This window comes from Schistocerca cancellata, chromosome 1 (assembly GCF_023864275.1).
Source record: "Schistocerca cancellata isolate TAMUIC-IGC-003103 chromosome 1, iqSchCanc2.1, whole genome shotgun sequence".
In the NCBI taxonomy this organism is placed as follows: domain Eukaryota; kingdom Metazoa; phylum Arthropoda; class Insecta; order Orthoptera; family Acrididae; genus Schistocerca; species Schistocerca cancellata.
In genome coordinates this window covers 1237642710-1237663102 of record NC_064626.1, presented here as the reverse complement: position 1 = coordinate 1237663102, position 20393 = coordinate 1237642710, and positions in this window count along the sequence as shown.

The window sequence follows — 20393 nt, the reverse complement described above, 5'->3', positions numbered from 1 at the left end:
TGAATGATCAGGACTGTCTTTATGGACTGTGTGAAAATTTTAGCTTTTGACCAACATTGTATCAATAAGTGTGTGCATTTGATTTCTTTGTTATTGTAGTTATGAAAAATTTTATCAAATCATTATTGGCCACTGCCCAAAACAATTTGTAAAATTTTTTGTGGGGAGCATGGGGGCTATGTAAGTAGGCTGTTTAGATTTTTATGTTGGTAATGCCACGTAGCGCTCTGTATGAAAATCACTGGCTGTGCTGTGTGCAGTCTGTGGCTAGTTTGCATTGCTGTCTGCCATTGTAGAGGGGCAGCTGGATGTTAACAGCGCGTAGCGTTGCGCAGTTAGAGGTGAGCCGCCAGCAGTGGTGGATGTGTGGAAGGAAATGGCGGAGTTTTGAAATTACATATGTTATGACTCTTGATGATATTAAGGTAAATACATTGTTCGTTCTCTATTAAAATCTTTCATTTGCTAACTATCCCTATCAGTAATTAGTGCCTTCCGTAGTTTGAATCTTTTATTTAGCTGGCAGTAGTGGCGCTCGCTGTATTGCAGTAGTTCGAGTAATGAAGATTTTTGTGAGGTAAGTGATCCGTGAAAGGTATAGGTTAATGTTAGTCAGGGCCATTCTTTTGTAGGGATTATTGGAAGTCAGATTGCGTTGCGCTAAAAATATTGTGTGTCAGGTTAAGCACAGTCTGTCAGGTTAAGCACAGTCTTGTATAAATTTTTCAAAGGGGACGTTTTAACTTTAGGAAACTGTGGTTCACCTGTAAAGGACGTGCTGTGGAGTACTGCGCGAGTGTTTGGGATCCTTACCAGATCAGATTAAAAGGAAGACATCGAAGCAGTTCACAAGCCGGCTGCTAGAATTGTTACTGTTGGATTTGTTGTTGTTTGTTAGGGTCGAACGAGACGCAAGTGTTACGGAGATGATTTGAGAACTTATATCGGAATCCCTGGAGGGAAGGCGACAGTCTTTCAGTCTTTTCGAGGAACGCTGTTGAGAAAATTTAGAGAACCGTCATCTGAAGCTGACTACAGAACGATTTTGTTGACTCTAAGATACATTGGGCGTAAGAACCACGAACATAAGATACAAGAAATTAGGGATCACAAGGAGGCATATAGCCACTCTTCTTTTCTCTAGTTCTATTTGTGGGTGGAACAGGAAATGTGTAACGTCCCCTTAGATCAATTTATACATGACTGTGCTTAAACTGACACACAATATTTTTAGCGCAACGCAATCTGACTTTCAGAAATCCCTACAAAGGAATGGCCCTTACTAACGTCAACCTGTATCTTTCACAAATCACTTACCTCACCAAAAATTTTCGTTACTCGAACTACTGCAATACAGCGAGCGCCACTACTGCCAGCTAAATAAAAGATTCAAACTATGCAAGGCACTAACTACTGATAGGGATAGTTAGCAAATGAAAGATTTTAATAGAGAACAAACAATGTATTTACCTTAATAGTCATAATATATATATCAGTTCATGACACCAATTTTTACAAATTTCAAACTCCGCCATCTCTCTCCTCACATCCACCACTGCTGGCGGCTCACCTCCAACTGCGCAACGCTACGCGCTGTTCACATCCAGCTGCCGCTGCCCAACACTACAATGGCAGACAACAATGCAAACTAGCCACAGACTGCATACAGCACAGCCCGTGATTTTCATACAGAGAGCGCTACGTGGCGGCGGCGTTACCAATATAAGAACCTAAACAGCCTACTTACATAAAGAAAACATAAACAGCCTACTTACATAAAGAAAACATAAACAGCCTACTTACAAATGAAATGACTAATAGTGGTACGGGTTATCTCCCACCTCACGCCGTAAGATGGATTGCGGAGTATCGATGAAGATATAGGTGCATAAGTTCCATCGAGCTATATGTAGTTGTAAGAAATCAACGCCAAGTGACAGATGCTTCAGATTGGTTGGTGAAAGGTAGGAGGAAAAGACGGAAGTAAATATGCCAGTTGATAGAAAAGGTGAAAGTGCACAACAATAATGTCACAACAAAAAGAACAGCAGAAGATATAGATGGTGGTCCACGTTAGAACCTGCCCAATGGGCGAACGACAAAAATATAAAAAAGTAAAAAATTAAATTTACCTCCCAAGCCTGATTAGCACCAAAAGTTTAACTCGACTATCTAATAAAATGAATGTTAACTATTTGTTGCAAAATCCACTTTTTGAATCAGGTCTGGAACGTTTTTAATGTATGCTTTCCTTAACAACTCTAGAACGAAATATGTCAGGAAATATGTTTACATTGATATTGCTCCTGAAGAATTTGCTCGTAAAGTCTAAAAAACATCTCTGGCACACGCTACATAACCAACCAAATTTATCCTATACATACCCGACTGAAACGTTCCAAAACCACAGTACTCATCGTATTTTAGAATCTGCCTTTTTTGCCGGCCTATTAGCTGCAGTTTCGACATTATCACCGCTAAGGAGCTTATATCTCCAATGAGGTTTCACTCCCACACTTTTACGGTAATTTCTTTTTTATTCTGGGCAGCCATGAACTTGGTAAGACGCACTTGGTGTGTGTATATGCGTTTGCTGTACCACTATAAAGAAAGCAATTAGGACCGTGTATTCTAAAGCTCCAGCAGAGGCGATATTAAGCAGCACAGTGGAGCACATAACTTCCTTTACAGCTGCCGCAGAACCACAAACAGAACTTTATAGCAACTCGTAGAGAGGTATTACTCAGGAGTGCTGCTCATGGACAGAAAATGCAGTGAAGCTGCATTGCGGAAATACAGCGAGGGCAGTGAAATGGTGCTTAAACTTTATTATCTCACGTGCAGAGGAAATACGTCAGGTCGTCCCGAAAACAAGTTCTGTTGTGGAGATGCAGCATCACCGCAGCATGTATATCTGGGAATACACGACTTTTGTACTCAGGTGTGAACAGCGTGCATGCCATGAGGCATATTTAAACACATAAAAAAATCGAAAATGTAGCTGCGTTTGGTATTCACTTCTTGAAGCCCGAAATGAACGGTAGTTTTCCTTCATAGTTGACTAGATAATGGGTCAATTAGCATTTCGATTGCTCTGTTCCTTCACGAGACTCCGATTTGTTATAGACAGCAGGATTCAAGTTAATGCCATATTTAGGGACTTCGGGAAGTTCTTCGCTGAAGTTTCGCATCTTCTGTCTCGTGTCTTCACGGGGGTGACATGTGTAACCTCCCCACAAAATTTTTAAAAATTGACAATTATTTAATATAAATGGAGCCAAGAGTAACCTCCCCGGAAAATTTTGAAAGACAATCATTTGAATGTTAACGAGAACAGAACCTAGTGTAACCTACCAGCAAATAAAATAATTTATTGACAATGACAATTAAATGAGAAGTAGCAATCTGAGCCATGTGTAAGCTCCCCACAAAAAATGTAAGTCAATTCAATAAAAAATGAAATCTCAGTGACAATGAAAACGCAAATAGACCGAAATGTCGATCTTTAGGCCCTGATTAAACTCAAATTCTTACCTCAATAAAACTGCATCTGCTCTTATTTTTCGCCATAGCTCGGAGGAAATGCATCGCAAATATATTTTTTTTGAATTTAAGGGAAACTTTTCTTTAAGGAAATGCAAGGGAAATATTATTTCAAAAAAGGATTCTTTGTTAAAATGGTTGCTTTAAAAACGAAATTATTATGGGGCGATTCTTGAACAAATTAATTACACTTAAGATCCATTACATTATCAGATGAGCGCAATGCTGCTTCATTACCTTATTTAACAATATACCTCGTCCTGAATCCCGACCATAGAGCCATGTCGACGCCCAACGACTCCTCACACACAACAGTACTGACTACTACTCTCCAACTGCTACTACCGACTCCCTACATGCAACTGAACTGCAAACTCACAACAAACTACTTACTCTCGCGGCTCGCTACTAACTACTACTAACTCGCAACAGAACTGACTACATGCTCTTTGGTGAGAGATTCTGCGGCTCGCCATCGCTGCCTATGAAACGTACGCGTTTCACATGTTATTCTGCTTCTGGCGGTGTTACTCGTAGAGGGCGACCGTATACCCTTCCACTCGCCACCTCTTCCCACCCGCGCCGGAATTTGTTTTCCCCGCTTGTCTGCGTCTGTTATTATTCATGTGTAAGCTTGACAACGTTTCCGAAAGGTTTTCGAACAGTCTAACTGAGGTGGGACGTGGATACCAGCCTGATACTCACGAAGTGTGATGTGGAAAACCACATAAAAACCACATCCATACTGGCCGGCGCATCGGCCCTTGTCAGCCAGGTGGATTCGATCCTGGGTCGCAGTGCCTCCTCGAATCCGGGGAGCTGTGTGCTAACGCGTGCGCGGCATCCAGAAGGGTCCTGAAATTCCGCACTGTCGCACAGTAGGCTAATCTAAATAAGTCTGTGCGACATATCGGAACAGGTACGCAACTGATGTTGAATCCATTTGCGGACAGCAGTATCGAAGAAAGATTAGCATAATTCGGTGTAGGAGAAAAGTGATTAGTGTAAGCTAATGCAAACAGGGGACCACGAAGTGAAGTAATACCTCTATCTTGGAAGCGCGGAGGACATACAGAGCACACCAGCACAGGCAACTACAGGGTTATTACAAATGATTGAAGCCATTTCACAGCTCTACAATAACTTTATTATTTGAGATATTTTCACAATGCTTTGCACACACATACAAAAACTCAAAAAGTTTTTTTAGGCATTCACAAATGTTCCATATATGCCCCTTTAGGGATTCGGCAGACATCAAGCCGATAATCAAGTTCCTCCCACACTCGGTGCAGCATGTCTCCATGTTCATGCGAGCTCGCAGTTCTGGCACGTTTCTTGGTAGAGGAGGTTTAAACACTGAATCTTTCACATAACCCCACAGAAAGAAATCGCATGGGGATAAGTCGGGAGAGCGTGGAGGCCATGACACGAATTGCTGATCATGATCTCCACCACGACCGATCCATCGGTTTTCCAATCTACTGTTTAAGAAATGCCGAACATCATGATGGAAGTGCAGTGGAGCACCATCCTGTTGAAAGATGAATTCGGCGCTGTCGGTCTCCAGTTGTGGCATGAGCCAATTTTCCAACATGTCCAGATACACGTGTCCTGTAACGTTTTTTTAGCAGAAGAAAAAGGGGCCATAAACTTTAAACCGCGAGATTGCACAAAACATGTTAACTATTGGTGAATTGCGAATTTGCTGCACGAATGCGTGGGGATTCTCTACTGCCCAGATTCGCACATTGTGTCTGTTCACTTCACCATTAAGAAAAAAATGTTGCTTCATCACTGAAAACAAGTTTCGCACTGAACGCATCCTCTTCCACGAGCTGTTGCAACCGCGCCGAAAATTCAAAGCGTTTGACGTTGTCATCGGGTGTCAGGGCTTGTAGCAATTGTAAACGGTAAGGCTTCTGCTTTAACCTTTTCCGTAAGATTTTCCAAACCGTCGGCTGTGGTACGTTTAGCTCCCTGCTTGCTTCATTCTTCGACTTCCGCGGGCTACGCGTGAAACTTGCCCGCACGCGTTCAACCGTTTCTTCGCTCACTGCAGGCCGACCCGTTGATTTCCTCTTACAGAGGCATCCAGAAGCTTTAAACTGCGCATACCATCGCCGAATGGAGTTAGCAGTTGGTGGATCTTTGTCGAACTTCGTCCTGAAGTGTCGTTGCACTGTTATGACTGACTGATGTGAGTGCATTTCAAGCACGACATACGCTTTCTCGGCTCCTGTCGCCTTTTTGTCTCACTGCGCTCTCGAGCGCTCTGGCGGCAGAAACCTGAAGTGCGGCTTCAGCCGAACTAAACTTTATGAGTTTTTCTACGTATCTGTAGTGTATCGTGACCATATGTCAATGAATGGAGCTACAGTGAATTTATGAAATCGCTTCAATCATTTGTAATAGCCCTGTAGAACAATCGTGGCCAAAACAAAGCTACTATCACATATGGGCATAAATGTGATAGGCCTTAATTTGAGGAAAAATTTCTGCAAATGTGAGTTCGCAGCATAGTATTATACAGAAGTGAATTATAGACAGTGGGAAAATAGGGAAAAGAGAAGTAGCGAGGCATTTCAGATTTGGTGCTGTGGAGGGGTGCTGAAAATAAGACGGACTGATAAAGAAATCAGAAGGGAAATCAGAACACCCACGGAAAGATCCAAGTGCTCGTTTTTTCCCGCGCGCTGACAGACAGTGGGACCATAGAGAAACAGCTTGAAGGTCCTTCGATGAACCGTATTCGTGGCACTTAATTGTGGAGCTTAGTGTAATCATGTACATGTAGATGTAAGAAATGAAGACGTTATCTTCAAAATAGGCCAAGTGAGGAACGAATGGGAAGCACCAAAAAGAACGGACAGTATGACAATATAGAAACTCTGGCTTTTGCTAACTGAACATGGGGAGAAAACTGTTGAACTACTGAAGCTGACTGCCCTCTCATTCCGAGTAAGCTGACACACTTTGTCTCTCCTCCTAATTGGCTGCTGTTTTGGCCGTGGCCGGAAAAAGACTCCGTTTCGTCTAGCAGAGATTTCTGGTAACTAAAAGTAACATTTTGATGTCTTAGCGTTAAACTCAAAAAATGTCATTTCTGAGTTACTGCCATCGTCTGAGTACTGTAACTGAACCTCTCGCTGTGTGAAAGTGTTACAGATCAAAAGATGTCAGAAATACTCAATATGGCACATAATCTACTTTCAAATCAGTCATACTTAATCCTTTTCTTCAGCTGAGAACGGTTGCGTTTTGGGTTGTGATATTCTCCCAGTATGAACATGATTGGTTTACTATTGGCACATTAGGACACTGGACTCGCATTCGGGACGACGACGGTTCAATCCCGCGTCCGGCCATCCTGATTTAGGTTTTCCGTGATTCCCCTAAATCGCTCCAGGCAAATGTCGGGATGGTTCCTTTGAAAGGGCAGGCCGCCTTCCTTTCCCGCCTTCCCTAATCCGATGAGACCGATGACCTCGCTGTCTGGTCTGCTCCCCCAAACAACCCAACCCCCCAACGATTGGCACACCATTCTGAATAATGCTATTGTTGGTAACACTGGCTGCATGTTTGCTACTTTGTTGTCTTCGCATGGCATTGCAAACTTACAGTCTTTTGTGAATTTAGTGTTTTATTAATATGGAAAGCAGAAGTAGGCGCATGGTGAACCTGGGTTTAAATCTTTGACTGCTAATGAAAATAGTAATGAAGTTCCATTCAATGCAACGCTGCAAGTAAGTACTAAATATATGCCTACTTCTGGTGTGCATGCAGGCTTTTCTACAAGCGGTAAACCTTTCTTCAAGAAGGAATCCTCATAAAGGCGTAATATCAAGGCTTCCATCTAAATACTGCTTTTTGGAATCGCTTCTGCAGTAATGAGACTGTTCACTATCAAAAGAGAGAACGTGTTCTCTCGCTTTCTTAAGATCCTGCTCATCTATTTTCTTTCTATTTCTATGTTTCCTCTTTAATTCTCCCTCTAATATCCCATCACATACTTTTTTGGACCATGAAGTTGCCACGTACCGATGGCTGATGCTCAGAGTTGAAAGAAAAATGCTTTTACAGACTCTGATTCTCTCTCTTCAATTTCAAAATGATAAGCAATATTTTTGTGTGATGAATACTAGTGTGTTGTTTAACATACCTGTATTTTGGTTCCACTACAGTAGTACATCGCAACCAAACTCCCTCTGCTGTATTATACCTCCCAGCGACCAGAAAGCAGAATGCAAATTTCTCCTTATTCCATCAGTTACATATGTTGTGCATCTTAATCTACATTTGTCGCCACAGGGTAGTAATAGAGATCTCCTAGTAATAGCTTTTCTCTTTCTGTTTACATACTGTTCACCACAGTTCCTCCTCTTCTTGCACAAATTTCTTCTCAGAGCTGTTTCATTTCTCTTGCGTTTGCCATTCTTTATCTCAACAACAATAATAATAATACTAATAACAATAATAGGTGTTTTCGAATGAAATGATTCTTTGTAAATATAATTACCGTAAAGCCATAATATTAAAAAAATACTATACGCTTTGAGTAATTACCTGTTTCTTCCTGTACAGAGCAGTTTTCTTCTTCTATCAAATGGTTCAAATGGCTCTGAGCACTATGGGACTTAACTTCTGAGGTCATCAGTCCCCTAGAACTTAGAACTACTTAAACCTAACTAACCTAAGGACATCACACACATCCATGCCCGAGGCAGGATTCGAACCTGCGACCGTAGTAGCCGCGGTTCCATACTGAAGCGCCTAGAACCGCTCGGCCACTCCGGCCGCCCTCTTCTTCTATCATTGTATCGGCGTCATCTACATCTGGAATGTTTTCAGTATCCGAATGGTATCTTCTTCTTCTCTTATTACTTCATATTCTGTATCACATGCACTTAACGCTTTGTCATTAGCAAAACCTAGTTTGAAATCAGGATCTTGAAATAAATTATTTGATTTAACTGTATGCTCCAGGAATGGATTCATTACCCGACAGAAGTGTCATGTCGTTAATCCGTTTTTCGTAAAGTAGAAGTCAACCTTTCTACATTGTACATAACAATAATAATTATGATAATAGTAGATGTCGCATAGACCTCTCACAGAAGCGAAAACAACAAATAATCGAGTGTGAACTATGTTACAACGAAGGGCTTCACGGAAAGCAAGAGGCATAACACGTCGTACCTGTGTAGAACAAATACGAGGTCCGTACTTCTGGAGGTCCCTTCATTACACGCTCTGTTTCAAACTGACATTCGGCCATGACACATTTGAATACAGCGAAGAGACACGACAATGAATGGACGGAAAGTTCGTAATTTTGTGAAAAAAAATTGCTCTGAATGAGATATGAATCCATACTTTCTCGCTTGCAGTGATCACACAACCACAACACCAGCGTGATTAACATTGCTCAATATTGCATAGATTAAAATCGGCCATTCACTGTTTCTGTTTTTCTTCTTTTTTCCACAGTTCAGTACAGCTTGATGCTGTTTTCGCGTTTGCTCTGTGTTCAGTTTTTGCCGGGCTATATCCAGCGGGCTAACTTGCCACTAAATCTGTGGAAGGGGGGGGGGGGGGGGGGAGGCGGGGTACGATAGGGAGTTTCCCTTGTGGGGAGCCGGCCGGAATGGCCGAGCGGTTCTAGGCGCTACAGTGTGGAACCGCGTGACCGCTACTGTCGCAGGTTCGAATTCTGCCTCGGGCATGGATGTGTGTGATGTCCTTAGGTTAGTTAGGTTTAAGGGGCTCCGGAAAGGCTCAAAATCATGAAAAGTTCAATTTTTACTTTTTTTGCGTTTTCTTAATCTGCAGACTATTACGTTTTAATAAATATATAATTTATTCAATTCCGAAGACTACAACTATTTTTCAATTTTTTTTTAAAATGTGTTCTACATGGGCGTGGCCCACTGTGGCGCTGTTAAACTGCTGTCAAATGGTGTTATTATTAACGTCCGTGCTCATCAGGTACATAATGGAGGTGCTGAAACCTATTTTCAGAGACTTAGCAGCACCTGAACTGTTGAAAAAGAGTATTCACGGAAAAACTCAAAACCCCCAATGAAAGTGTAAATAGTGTTATATGGTCGAGAATCCCCAAGACTGTGTTGTGTTGGAATAGAAACACTTCACTTTGGTGTGTATGATGCTGTTGCGACTTTCAATGATGCCAACATTGTAAGGTGCAAGGTATTTAGAAATATGGGAATGAAGATAGGTTCTAACATGGTACGAGCGATGCTTGCTTTAGACAAGGAACGCCTTCGGGCTGCAGACAGGGCTGTAAAGAGTCTATAAATACAAGCAAGAGTAAACAGGAGGAGGAACAAGAGGAAGCTGGAGGAGGAGTCTGCAGAGGATGAAGATAATCCATCCTATGGACCTGGAATGCACTAAAAAGTTAATCCAATCTTTGTCGCTCGATTCCCAAAACTTTTATTTTCTCATACTAATTACATGTTTTCTAAGGATCTTCCAAACGTATTTGTTTCAAACTTTCAGTAAATGTTACACAGTACCTTCCGCATAATTTAACACAGCCTTTTTCGAAAAAAAACTATATTTTTGAATATATAAATAAAAAATTGGAAAAAAATGTTGTGAATTTTCATTACAATTGAAAAAAATCATCTTTAATAACTGAACTAAAATTTTGTAAAATCCCTGTGTTAAGTTCTAGCCCATATTCCAATAAATAATCTGTAAAAAGTTCAACTTCCTACCTCAAATACTTTGTGAGGAAAGATGTAATTTATAAGCGTTATTTTAACATTGCAAGTATAGGGCGTTCCGGAGCCCCTTAAGTAATTCTAAATTCTAGGGGACTGATGACCTCAGAGCCTTTTGAACCTTGTGGGGAACTAGTCGCCGCCCGCATCAAACCAGTCGGAAGACTGATGACTAAAATAAAATTTTAAATAAAATTTGTTGCAACCATGTGATACCTTCCGCACCTCTAATGGAGCTGCCCGCTAACAAAAGTTATTCACGCCGAAAAGCTGTTCTACGAAGAAACGGGCCGAATAACATAACGGAAAGGTATTTGTAGCCAGCGCAAGAAATAGCCGACTTTGAGAATAGCCGGCGGAGAACAGAGGCGCAGTGAGCGAGGAATGCGGCGCGTGGGAAGACTGGCACAGGTCTACGGAGCCGTTTTCCCGGCTGCTGTCGGCCGATATGAAGACGGCGTGACGTGGCGCGGCGCGGCGCGGCGCGGCTGGGTCGCTGCGGGGCTACGCGTTTGACGCCCAACTGGAGACCGTCGGACGCGGCGCGGCTCTGTTACCGGTGACTGATGGCTCGCCCAGGCCCGCGAATAGCGGGCTGTCCCGCGGATTAATGTGGCGTGCTGGGTGCTGCTGGGGGCAGGGCGACAGCGCTCCACTGTGCTCTGCTAGCCGGCGCGCCTCAGCAGGAACAGCCAGCGCACAGTGGCGCAAGCCGGCGCGTGAAAGGGTCCTGCAAATGGGACCCAGTTGGAGCGTCGCCAGCACGTAAGAACACTGTACTGGTGCTTCAGGCTGGCAGACGTGTCGTAGCCTCCTCTGCGGTTGGATTTGGCAGTCTCATTGCGGCGTGTGTTCTGGGTTGGCCAGAAGCGACATTGCAGTCATTAAATGTAACACATTACCGGCGCGGTCCCAAAGGGTGTCACGGTGGTCATGAACCCCACCCTAAAAAAAATTGTCAAAGCTTTTGAAAATTTGCACAATTTACCTTCAACACAAGAGAAAGAGCACTGTTCACGTACAGGGTGTTTCAAAAATGACCGGTATATTTGAAACGGCAATAAAAACTAAACGAGTAGCGATAGAAATACACCGTTTGTTGCAATACGCTTGGGACAACAGTACATTTTCAGGCGGACAAACTTTCGAAATTACAGTAGTTACAATTTTCTACAACAGATGGCGCTGCAAGTGATGTGAAAGATACAGAAGACAACGCAGTCTGTGGGTGCGCCATTCTGTGCGTCGTCTTTCTGCTGTAAGCGTGTGCTGTTCACAACGTGCAAGTGTGCTGTAGACAACATGGTTTATTCCTTAGAACAGAGGATTTTTCTCGTGTTGGAATTCCACCGCCTAGAACACAGTGTTGTTGCAACAAGACGAAGTTTTCAACGGAGGTTTAATGTAACCAAAGAACCGAAAAGCGATACAATAAAGGATCTGTTTGGAAAATTTCAACGGACTGGGAACGTGACGGATGAACGTGCTGGAAAGGTGGGGCGACCGCGTACGGCAACCACAGAGGGCAACGCGCAGCTAGTGCAGCAGGTGATCCAACAGCGGCCTCGGGTTTCCGTTCGCCGTGTTGCAGCTGCGGTCCAAATGACGCCATCGTCCACGTATCGTCTCATGCGCCAGAGTTTACACCTCTATCCGTACAAAATTCAAATGCGGCAACCCCTCAGCGCCGCTACCATTGCTGCACGAGACATTCGCTAACGATATAGTGCACAGGATTGATGACGGCGATATGCATGTGGGCAACATTTGGTTTACTGACGAATTTTATTTTTATCTGGACGGCTTCGTCAATAAACAGAACTGGCGCATATGGGGAACCGAAAAGCCCCATGTTGCAGTCCCATCGTCCCTGCATCCTCAAAAAGTACTGGTCTGGGCCGCCATTTCTTCCAAAGGAATCATTGGCCCATTTTTCAGATCCGAAACGATTACTGTATCACGCTATCTGGACATTCTTCGTGAATTTGTGGCGGTAAAAACTACCTTAGACGACACTGCGAACACCTCGTGGTTTATGCAAGATGGTGCCCGGCCACATCGCACGGCCGACGTCTTTAATTTCCTGAATGAATATTTCGATGATTGTGTGATTGCTTTGGGCTATCCGAAACATACAGGAGGCGGCGTGGATTGGCCTCCCTATTCGCCAGACATGAACCCCTGTAACTTCTTTCTGTGGGGACACTTGAAAGACCAGGTGTACCGCCAGAATCCAGAAACAATTGAACAGCTGAAGCAGTACATCTCATCTGCATGTGAAGCCATTCCGCCAGACACATTGTCAAAGGTTTCGGGTAATTTCATTCAGAGACTACGCCATATTATTGCTACGCATGGTGGATATGTGGAAAATATCATACTATAGAGTTTCCCAGACCGCAGCGCCACCTGTTGTTGAAAATTGTAACTACTGTAATTTCGAAAGTTTGTCTGCCTGAAAATGTACTGTTGTCCCAAGCATATTGCAACAAACGGTGTATTTCTATCGCTGCTCGTTTAGTTTTTATTGCCGTTTCAAATATACCGGTCATTTTTGAAACACCCTGTAAGATTTCCTAATCACGCTTGAAGCATATACTTATGTAATACACTGAAGAGCCAAACTGGTACACCTGCCTAATACCGTGTAGGACCCCGCGAGCACGCAGAAGTGCCGCAACACGACATGCCATGGACTCTACTTATGTCTGAAGGGCTGTCCATAGATCCGTAAGAGTATGAGGGGGTGGAGATCTCTGAACATCACGTTGCAAGGCATCTAAGTTATGCTCAATAATGCTCACGTCTGGTGGGTTCGGTGGCCAGCAGAAGTGTTTAAACTCGGAAGAGTGTTCCTGGAGCCACTCGTAGCAATTCTGAACGTGTAAGATGTCGCATTGTCCTACTGGAATTGGTCAAGTCCGTCGCAGTGCACGATGGACTTTAATGGATGCGGGTGATCAGAGAGAAGATGCTTACGTACGTGTCACCTCTCAGAGACGTGTCTAGACGTATCAGGAGTCCCATATCACTGCAACTACCCTTCCCCAGACCATTACAGAGCCTCCACCAGTTTCAACAGTCCCCTGCTGACATATAGGTTCCAGGGATACATGTGGTTGTCTCTACACCTGTAAACGTCCATTCGCTCGATATAATTTGAAACGAGACTCGTCTCACCAGGCAACATGTTTCCAGTCATCAACAGTCCAATGTCGGTGTTGACGAGCCCAGGCGAGGCGTATAGCTTTGTGTCGTGCAGTCATCAAGGGTACACGAGTGGACTTTCGGCTCCCAAAGGCCATATCGGTGGTGTTTCGTTGAACGGTTCGCACGCTGCACTTGTTGATGGCCCAGCATTGAAATCTGTAGCAATTTGAGGAAGGGTTCCACGACTGTCACGTTGAACGATTCTCTTCAGTCTTCGTTAGTTTCATTCTTGCAGCATCGTTTCGTGTGATGTCGGAGATTTGATGTTTTACCGGATTCCTGATATACACAGTACACTTGTGAAATGGTCGTACGGGAAAATCTCCACTTCATCGCTACCTCGGAGGTGGTGCGACCAATCGCTCGAGCGCCGACTGTAGCACCACATTCAAACTCGCTTAAATCTTCATAACATGCCGTTGTACAGCAGTAACCGATTCAAAAAATGGCTCTGATCACAATGGGACTTAACATCTTAGATCATCAGTCCCCTAGAACGTAGAACTACTTAAACCTAACTAACCTAAGGACATCACACATATCCATGCCCGAGGCAGGATTCGAACCTGCGACCGAAGCGGTCGCGCAGTTCCAGACTGAAGCGCCTAGAACAGCTCGGCCGCTTCGGCCGGCCAGTAACCGATCAACAACTGCACCAGACACTTGTCTTATATGAGCGTTGCCCACCACTGCGCCGAATTCTGCCTGTCTGCGTAACTCCGCATTTTAATACCCATGCCTGTATCAGTTTCTCGGCGCTTCAGAGTATTAGGGAGAAGCGGTGTTACCAAACATCTCGAAAAGTACTTAACCGATTTACTTCAAATTTCTACATTCAGATGAAATAATGAAGAAAACTACTGAAAATTTGTATGCCTAACAAACGAAATGTACCGTAGTAAACTGACTGTAATTCCTACCGCGAGAATAAATTACAGCGGCACTACGCGTCTGGAGGTAAGTACCATCAGACGTCACTGCATCACGGAACGCGCGAAAACTCGAGAATTTGACAAAAATATGATCGTAAACTCTTATTTATTGCTTAGTTACCGTTGGTACTTACGACACATACCCTATAAGATACAAAAAAAAAAAAAAAATGGTTCAAATGGCTCTGAGCACTATGGGACTTAACATCTATGGTCATCAGTCCCCTAGAACTTAGAACTACTTAAACCTAACTAACCTAAGGACATCACACAACACCCAGCCATCACGAGGCAGAGAAAATCCCTGACCCCGTCGGGAATCGAACCCGGGAACCCGGGCGCGGGAAGCGAGAACGCTACCGCACGACCACGAACTGCGGGCCCCTATAAGATACTTTAGTCCGTATATCAGTGCTATTTTTCTTATTAAAATCCACAGTGCCTTACAAACACTAAGGCATGGTCGCGAATATAGTACCAGGAAAAGTCACTAGATCGCGAGCTGATCAAAAGAACGAATAGAACCCATGTTCTCCCGAATTGTCACGCAAACAGTTAGAACAGTTCGAGTCGTCTTCAAATACAGCCCTACTGGCATCAGCGAAAAATGAGCTGAAATAATAGAATACGAATTCTCCAAAAACACAATGAGATACTTACCGCAAAATGTAACAACTGAGGGCGCAACTAATCATCTTTTCATACAGAAAAAATATAAAGTTTGCGAAAATGATTAAAAGTATATATTTTACAATTACATTTACAAATACATATTTTAATTTTCAATTTGAAAGGAATCAAAGCATAAATTATGATGTAATAGTTATTGTTAAACTTTTGGTTTGTAATTGTTCTATATTTGAAAAAGGGAGAAGCGGAGCCCGAGAACCTCACTTTTATGAATGCCGCAGGTGAAGACGTATTCATTCGTCGCATTCCGCAAAATAAAGGCACAATAGGCTATTTACAACTTGTAGAGAAACCACGCTGCAGCTACAGAAGTCGAATATACGAAAGGGAAGACATAGTTGAGAAGGGAGTGAGACAGGGTTGATGCTATCCCCAGTGTTATTCAATTTGTACAGCGAGTAAGCTGTGAAAGAAACCAAAGAAAAACATTTTAGAGGAAATTAAAATTCAGTGAGAAGAAACTAAAACTTTGAGGTTTGTCGACGACATTTTAATTTTGTCGGAGACTTAAGAAATTCGAGGAGCAGTTGAACGGAATGGATAGTATCTGGAGAAGAGGCTATTGGGTGAACAACAGTAAAAGAAAAAAAGATATTGGAATGTAGACGAGTTAAATCAGATGATGCTGAGGGAATTAGATTAGAAAATGAGACGCTGAAAGCAGTAGATGAGTTTTCCTATTTGGGCTGCAACATAACTGATGTTCGCCGAAGCTATAAAATGAAAACGGAAAGAATCCAAAATATCGCCACTCGTGTTACGTAGAACAACTGCGGCTGATTATGGCATACTTTCTCAAAGTCTGACAGATGCATCGGTGCAAGCCAGGCTTCTGGAAGAGACGTAAAACGTGACAGGCTTGAGAATCTCTCCGAAAAAAAAAATTATGACAAATACAAAAAGTCCTAAAAAATATTTATTATGTATGCTGGACAAATGGGAAAGGTGACAAAATTTAATTATTTGGCAGAGACTATTGAAGCAAACGGTTTAGAAAAGTGTGCTTCAGATTAACGGATACCCAAGATGTAAAAGTCGTATGGCACAACTAAGAATACGTATGATAAAATGTCCTTAAAAACTTAAAATAAGGCAATACAACACATATTGAAACTGGAACGCCTCTATGCTAGCTCATAGTGCGATATTTTAATCTTCATAAATTAGAAATATCAGAAATATGAACTGTACCGAAAGTATCGGGCCCTCATAAGAAATGCAGCATTTTGAAAATCACGGAACAACGATTAAATTAATCAAAACTTACAAAATAAAAAATGATTCAAATGGCTCTAAGTATTATGGGACTTAACATCTGAGGTCATCAGTCCCCTAGGCTTAGAACTACTCAAACCTAACTAACCTAAGGACATCCCACACATCTATGCCCGAGACAGGATTCGAACCTGCGACCGTAGCAGCACGGCGGTTCCATACTGAAGCGCCTAGAACCGCTCGGCCACTCGCCGGCGACTTAAAAATATTTCAGAAAAAAATAAGGAGGAGGAGATAACTATTTCTTGGGCTTATTTATCGAATGGACGACGATAGATTCACGAAGCAGATCTTCAATATCTTACGGGGTGGGGATTAACGACCACCTAGAGAGAACTGGAAAGCAATAACAGAGAAGAAGTAGTTTTGAAAACACAAATTTTAAGGCAAAATTTAAAACTAGAAGAATTCTGAGGCAGGAAAACATAGCTGGCACGCAGTGTTCTGGAGAAAAATAATGACGCAATGAAATAATACTGGAAGAAATGGAAAGAACAACAAAAGATTAAGATATGAAATTGTTACGTGGTCCCTGCTAGGCCATAACAATAAGAAGAAGACAGGTACGAAAGAAAAAAAACTGAAGTTTAATGGAACATGTATCCTGGCGAATGGATCTTAGGAGGGCCAAAAAAGATTTTTACTGCATTCCAAGTGGAAAGTGCGAAGGTGACATTGGAAAATCTGCAGCAACAACATACATGAAACTTTCATCCATTAAGAGATATTGCTACTAATTATGACGACTATCTAACAAAATTACCCCTATGTTGGTATCACTAGTCTAGAAGAGAACCAATTAACAGCATGGCAATTACCGAACTGAGTGCAGAAAAACCTCAAAAAAACCGACTGCGTTCAGCGAAATCAAACAAAACAAAGTTTTAACGTTTGCTGATTGATACGTATTGCTCTTACCTCCCTGAAAGGTTTTTGCTGTAAATACACAGATAAGGATGAACAGGATAACGAAGCAGATACGGTATCGAGAAGCTCTTCAAGCCGAAAATAAAAACGCTTACGCAGTAGCAGATAACGAAAACAACGGTGGCACGGACGCAGGAGGTCTCGAGATAAGCACCATGAAGGCAGATTACACGCTCTTTCTTACGATCATTTCTAAACAGAATACTTACGAGAGAATTACTACATGCCGGCCGGGGTGACCGAGCGGTTCTAGGCGCTTCAGTCTGGAACCGCACGACCGCTACGGTCGCAGGTTCGAATCCTGCCTCGGGCATGGATGTGTGTGATGTCCTTAGGTTAGTTAGGTTTAAGTAGTTCTAAGTTCTAGGGGACTGACGACCACAGATGTTAAGTCCCATAGCGCTCAGAGCCATTTGAACCACAGGCAGCTGTAATTCTGGCAAACTAACTCCATTTCCGCATCAGAAGCATAATTCACTATGTTCTACTCATTAAAATTTATTTTTGCTCAGATATAAAGCCACACTACGACTCATCTCATCGCAGTTATCTAATCCTTAGGAACTCCGTCAATACATAATTAGAGGTTATCAAATATTTAGTTTCTAAACATTTCGAGCATCAGCATTCTCATTATCAGCAAACGCAGGTATTGACGGCAGAGGATAAGGCGCCCGTTTTAATTAATCTACAGAATGTTTCCGTAAGAGCGTTCCTTAGACCGTGCAAAAATTTAACACGACATGGAGGATGCTACACTGAAAAATTTGAGGCAGGTAACGTTGGTTTGGCGAAGCCAGTTTAATGAGGTACCAGGAATAAAATCACTTTACTGTGTACATTTGTATTTAGATTAGTTAAAGTTAACTCCAAATACCGTCATTGGCGTAATGAGCGTATCATTTGTGCTGTATCTTACCACGTCACAGGCAGCTAGCCGGCCGGGATGGCCGAGCAGTTCCAGGCGCTACAGTCTGGAACCGCGCAACAGCTACGATCGCAGATTCGAATCCTGCCCCGGGCATGGATGTGTGTGATGTCCTTAGGTTAGTTAGGTTTAAGTAGTTCTAAGTTCTAGTCGACTGGTGACCTCAGAAGTTAAGACCCCCAGTGCTCAGAGCCATTTGAACCACAGGCAGCTGTAATTCTGGCAAACTAATTCCATTTCCGCATCCACTGGGGTCTCACACGCAACTGACTGCAGATATCCCCGTAGGAAATAATCGAGGGTATTCAGGTCAGGTGACGTCGCAGGTCATGGAATAGGACCTTTCCTTCCAGTCCAGAGACCATGAAATACAGCACTGAGATGGTTGCGTACATCTAGAGTGAAGTGAGGCGGTGCACCGTCATATTGTACCCACGTCGTCTCACGAACAGCCAAGGGTATGTTCTATAGGGAGCACATTGTGCTTATTTGAGAGCGCTCTAGATGGTTGTAACACAATAAGATGACTGCGGTTCATACGCAATGAGTATTTTATTGGTATGTTTTTTAATAGAAGACCAGACGGATATGCAGTGTGTAACCCTGCAGTGTTTTTAAATTTATACACTCCTGGAAATGGAAAAAAGAACACATTGACACCGGTGTGTCAGACCCACCATACTTGCTCCGGACACTGCGAGAGGGCTGTACAAGCAATGATGACACGCACGACACAGCGGACACACCAGGAACCGCGGTGTTGGCCGTTGAATGGCGCTAGCTGCGCAGCATTTGTGCACCGCCGCCGTCAGTGTCAGCCAGTTTGCCGTGGCATACGGAGCTCCATCGCAGTCTTTAACACTGGTAGCATGCCGCGACAGCGTGGACGTGAACCGTATGTGCAGCTGGCGGACTTTGAGCGAGGGTGTATAGTGGGCATGCGGGAGGCCGGGTGGACGTACCGCCGAATTGCTCAACACGTGGGGCGTGAGGTCTCCACAGTACATCGATGTTGTCGCCAGTGGTCGGCGGAAGGTGCACGTGCTCGTCGACCTGGGACCGGACCGCAGCGACGCACGGATGCACGCCAAGACTGTAGGATCCTACGCAGTGCCGTAGGGGACCGCACCGCCACTTCCCAGCAAATTAGGGACACTGTTGCTCCTGGGGTATCGGCGAGGACCATTCGCAACCGTCTCCATGAAGCTGGGCTACGGTCCCGCACACCGTTAGGCCGTCTTCCGCTCACGCCCCAACATCGTGCAGCCCGCCTCCAGTGGTGTCGCGACAGGCGTGAATGGAGGGACGAATGGAGACGTGTCGTCTTCAGCGATGAGAGTCGCTTCTGCCTTGGTGCCAATGATGGTCGTATGCGTGTTTGGCGCCGTGCAGGTGAGCGCCACAATCAGGACTGCATACGACCGAGGCACACAGGGCCAACACCCGGCATCATGGTGTGGGGAGCGATCTCCTACACTGGCCGTACACCACTGGTGATCGTCGAGGGGACACTGAATAGTGCACGGTACGTCCAAACCGTCATCGAACCCATCGTTCTATCATTCCTAGACCGGCAAGGGAACTTGCTGTTCCAACAGGACAATGCACGTCCGCATGTATCCCGTGCCACCCAACGTGCTCTAGAAGGTGTAAGTCAACTACCCTGGCCAGCAAGATCTCCGGATCTGTCCCCCATTGAGCATGTTTGGGACTGGATGAAGCGTCGTCTCACGCGGTCTGCACGTCCAGCACGAACGCTGGTCCAACTGAGGCGCCAGGTGGAAATGGCATGGCAAGCCGTTCCACAGGACTACATCCAGCATCTCTACGATCGTCTCCATGGGAGAATAGCAGCCTGCATTGCTGCGAAAGGTGGATATACACTGTACTAGTGCCGACATTGTGCATGCTCTGTTGCCTGTGTCTATGTGCCTGTGGTTCTGTCAGTGTGATCATGTGACGTATCTGACCCCAGGAATGTGTCAATAAAGTTTCCCCGTCCTGGGACAATGAATTCACGGTGTTCTTATTTCAATTTCCAGGAGTGTATATGACTTTTGGTAGGTTTTATATATGACCAGACAGATGTTTACTTCTGTAACTCCGCAGTCTCAGAGTTATGTACAAGTCCTAATGATG